This window comes from Acanthisitta chloris, unplaced genomic scaffold (assembly GCF_000695815.1).
Source record: "Acanthisitta chloris isolate BGI_N310 unplaced genomic scaffold, ASM69581v1 scaffold14463, whole genome shotgun sequence".
Taxonomy (NCBI): Eukaryota; Metazoa; Chordata; class Aves; order Passeriformes; family Acanthisittidae; genus Acanthisitta; species Acanthisitta chloris.
In genome coordinates, this window is record NW_008663329.1 from 9,445 (window position 1) to 14,290 (window position 4,846).

Consider the following 4,846-nt stretch of genomic DNA (forward strand, 5'->3'; position numbering starts at 1 on the left):
CGTGGCAGCTCACTGCTGTGGGCCAAGCAGCAGCCTCAAGTGGCCAAGTACCCCCAGCCCCAACTGTGAACACCAGGGATGTCTTAAGAGGAGTGTCCAGACTCAAGTCTATGGCAGGAGGGAAGGGAATTTCACACTGAGGCTTCCACCTCCTGCCACCAGAAAATGAAACTACAGAGGCGTGTAGGTTGTTCCTTAGGCTAACTGTTTCTGCTTCTCCAAGGTTCTGCCTTCTTGGCAAGAGAGTTTAGCCTCTCAGTTTCCAAACTGTATTTTGCATTTTTTCAATGGCAAGAGAGAGAGAGCACCATTAGCTTTTGTCTGTTCTGCTAAACCTCAAATTAAGTTTTATGGACCAATAAAGTTTTTTAGCTCACATCATTGATGGCAAATAATTAGCTCAAGAAGAATAAATACCACCCCCAAGATAAAAGCAGTGTTGACACCCAGAGAGACTGTGGACTCCCCGTCCCTGGAGGTGCTCAAGGCCGAGTTGGATGGGGCTTTGAGCAACCTAGTATAGTGGAAATTGTCCCTAACCATGGCAGGGGAGTTGGAGCTAGGTGATCTTGAAGGCCTCTTCCAACCCAAACCAGTGTATGATTCTCTCATTATGTTTTCCTGGTGCCTGTTTTGGGCTGGCAATGTGCTGTTTGTTTACATCTCGGGACATGATGGTAGAGACTTTCTACTCAGCCAGTGACATACTGAAGGGCAGCACTCTCAGCTGTAAGCAGGCTTATAGTCAGAGTGAAAAACAAAGACCACACAGATAGCTTGTGCCTTCATCTTTCAAGGACACTACTCTCTGCTTTGTGGAGAGAGGGGGTTGCACTGAGGGCATTACTCACATCCACCTTGTTCAAGCTGTGAGGTGTTTTACCAAGGTGCAGCCACATAGCCATTGGGGAAGAAGATTTATACAAATACTTTTTCTTTGTGCCCCTTTCCAGCCCTCTTTCTGAGGTCTCTCTGAGCTCTCTCGAGAACATAAACACTGCTCTTACTTTAAAGTCCATGTGAGCTGCTATGGAGTCAGCATTTCTCCACTTATTGCCTACAGCTCACTTCAGGGGTGGCATTCACACAATCTTCATTAGTGGCCTGAGTTTCTCCAATAATATGACCATAGGTAGCTTCAGAGAATCAACATTCAACTCGCACTTCCAGATATTAAACAGTGTCTATATTCACCTCCACCCCAGGCCTGACAGTCATCAAAAGTCTTTTCACCAGAAGTGAAATCAGTGAAATGTCCACTGTTCTCCATCTCTGGAATGTAGAATAATGGTTTATGAGCAAAATAACTATAAATGGTGTAGCTCCTGTTGATCTGAACCAGTGCTGGCCAACAGCCCTGCTCTAAGCAGGAAGGAGGTTGGACTTGGTGACCTCCAGAGGGTCTTTCCCCCCCAAAACACATGGTCTTCTGGGACCCATGTCTTGATACGCCATTAAAGTGGATGCAGTTCTTTCCCACTGTGGAGCTTGTTAACTAATCTTAAGATATATTTTTTCAGCTGAATTCTGCAAGCAGGTGCAAGAGCCATTAGTACCTCAGTGAAATACAAAGAACATTTAATTGAGTAATTTAACACAACTGGTGAAGTTAGCACAGATATTCAAAAAGTATTTTTGAATTTTAATAGAAATAATGCTTTTTTTTCTTGGAGATCAATATCCAAAAGATGCCACCACTGCCTTACACAGACACCTGCAGAGATCCAGGCCAAGGTATTGCTCTGTGGAAGATGCTGATGCCTATCAACCACTCGTTTCTCCAGCCTGGCTATCCTGCCATGGGGCAGACCAGCATCACTCCTCCCTAAAATGTTAAGCGCTAATAAACTGCACTGATGACAGTAACTTTATGGCTGTGATTGCCCCAGTCACACAAAGTGAAGCCAGAAAGCAAGGAAAAGACAGTGTTATAACACTACACATAGCTTATATAAGCTGAATCATTCAATAGTAGGAGACAATTTCTGCTACAGTCCCTTCTCAATTGAAGTGAAATTGAAAGCTTTTATCATTTCCCAGAGGAGACCCTGACAGAGCAGTATGGTGGTTTGGTTTATATTCAAGTTTTGGTCTCAGGAGCTTGTCCTCCAAAAACAGTTTTTGAGCCAAGGCAATTTAACCTGGGAACCAGTGATTTCTGTTGCTCTTGTTCAAAGTCTAAAGAAAACTCAATGGAAACCCAGACTGTTGCATTTCTTGGTCACCCTTGGCTGTGGGATTCCTCTGTTATTTCTCAGGTCTAGTGGATGGACAAGATGAAGATCTGTGATCAATCCTGTTTGCAACAACATTAGTTTTTGACCTTTTTTGACCAGAAAGGTCTATCAAGAAGAAATACTTTTTTTTTGCTGTTCTAGCAGCAATTTTAAGGTTTCCTTACTCCTCTATGCCACTAAAAAACATGGATGTTATGAGTCAAGGCTCTAATGCTGGGCAGGGAGTATTCTCATTGTTTGATGTCTTCTCCATCATACTGGAAGTGTGGAAGATGCATACCAGTAATACTTGCAGTTGCTTAGTCCCTTGGCTGTGGCCAGCAGCAGAGTAGGCAGAAGAAAGTCCATGGAACTCCACTGGGGAAAACAATTCATAACTACAAGCAGCCCTTTTATCCTTATCAGGAGTGGGTTTATGTCTTGAGGCATAAGGAAGAGTTACTTCCCCAAACTCATAAAACTACGCTGGCTGCCATTACACTGTGAGCAGAGGTGACTCCTTTGGCAAACTCTAGGAAGGTACAAGGTAACTGTCAGTTGTCTGTAGCTCACCTGGCCCCTTGATTTATGCGGTCCTGAACTGCTGTAACTCTGTAGCCCTTCTAATTCTGAAGGCTTTGCACCAGCTCTTAAGGTATGGCCAGTTGTGCTGCTAAGAGACGTCCAGCCTGTCTGCCTTCTGGGTACTGATGGTGTGCCCAAATAAAGGGGCTGAGGTGAACAGGCACTTTTTGCATCAAACTGTGAGTGGGACAGGGAGAGGTTGGTGTGGTGAGGAAGGAAGCAGAAGTATCCCTTTCACAGCAGTGAGACCCTGGTAGGCTCAGGCACCCCATATGTCCATACCCCGAATGCATCACTTCACTGAGACCAGCACTTGAACCAAAGCCCACATAAACCTTTTTGTTCACTGTGACACTATCTTTCACAAAGTTCTAAAGTTCTTAGTGGAAGAATATGCCATGTGTAAACTCCCTCAGTATGATTCTTGATCAAGTAATGGACAAGAAAGATCTAGTTTTGTTATGAGGCAATTAGACTTAAATACAGAGTAATTTACATTTAACAATTGACTGTATATTTCACTCTTGCTTTTTTAGGTCAGTTGCTCTTGGCTCTTAATTACACTAGCTGAGGCTTTACATATCACTCCCTTTCCCTGTGTCTCAGGGAGATTATTTTCTAGAAACAGACGTTCAAAGAAAATAGGGAACAGAGACAGAGGACATTTGAGTCCAAACACAGTTAAGTACTCTCTAATAAAAAGCTCATTTGGGCATGACATAAACTAAAAAGCAATAAAATGAGCAACGGACAGGATGAACATCTGTTCTATGTTTTGATTATCTTAGGTGTACAATGCAATAGTTTTTAATAATGAGGTCTTGCTAGTAGAACTGGCCCCTGAAATGGCTGGAAGATCCCTTTCCATGATGGGTGCCTCCTTGCAGCTCTGCAATGCCAAATCCATAGTGCCCCAATTCCTCCCCCTCCCATGTGTTTCTTTAAAGCCAATTTCTGAACTAATTCATGAACCCATGTGTGATGAAACAAGCCTGAATCTCTGTCTGGAAACTCAGTTCTTGTAGCTGGGGAGAAAATAGCTTGTGATCTGAAAATTTCCACCAACATTTTTTCTTATCCCTCCCTCCTGCTGTCTCAACTGAAGTGGTAACAGGGCCAGAGAGCTCTGGAAGCCAAGCAGGGAGGTTTCTAATAAAGAAAAGCAAAAAAAAGGATGAGGTTCCTTGATCTTTTTCCCAATTGCTGTGGATAGTCAGAAACATAAACCCTCCCAGCATACTTTAATTTTCTCTCAAGTTCTATGGAATTCTATGCCTGCCTAAGACTAATTTGTCTCTAATCAATTCATAGTGTTTTTTACAACCCAGGCCAAAAAAACTATCACACAACTGGGATGCTCTCCAAGCAATGGTGAAATGAGCTTTGAATAACACCTAGAAAGATCTTTTTGGAAGCTGTTCTGTTTTTCTCTGAACACCTTTGTATTTTGATGCTATTAGAGAATAAGACTGTTAAGACTATAATACTCTATGGACCAAACCCTTTTCAAAATGTCAAGAAAATCTACCCTTTCCTTAGAGTTCAAGCAGAAGCTGACATTGATGCTTAATATTAAGGAGAGGACCTGCAGGATGTACTGCAAGGTGTATTTAGGGACAAAATAAACAAGCACTAAATGTAAAGGATAGGCTGAAAATATAGTTATCTTTTCAACTGCATACTTGTTCAAACATATTTGCTCTTTCCCCGTCTATCTAGTTATCTTTGTATCTTGAAAGTGTGTCTGCATTCCACTCCAAAAATTCACTCTTTGTCTGAAACAGCTCCAAATGTAACTCAACCTTTCTCCTGTAGAATTACAATAGATGACTATTCTGATATTTGCCCATTTTACATAATGGAATATTAACATTATTTCAACTATAACTTACTGGTTTTTCAGGGAAGATTCATTGCTCAGACTGCTTAGAGTCTGAGAGATGTAGTTCATTCTTAACAGAACAGACTGAAAATTAATGTGATATTTTAAATTAGATTTTTATTTTTAAAAGGACACGGGAAAATATCTGATTAAGTATACAGAG

The 4,846-nt window shown here is 41.8% G+C and overlaps 1 protein-coding gene across 1 annotated transcript in view; it reads right to left on the reverse strand.

Moving 5' to 3' along the window:
* Window positions 1–4,846, reverse strand: part of APCDD1 (adenomatosis polyposis coli down-regulated 1) — an 18,737-nt gene that overhangs the window by 3,998 nt on the left and 9,893 nt on the right. The window lies entirely within an intron of this gene.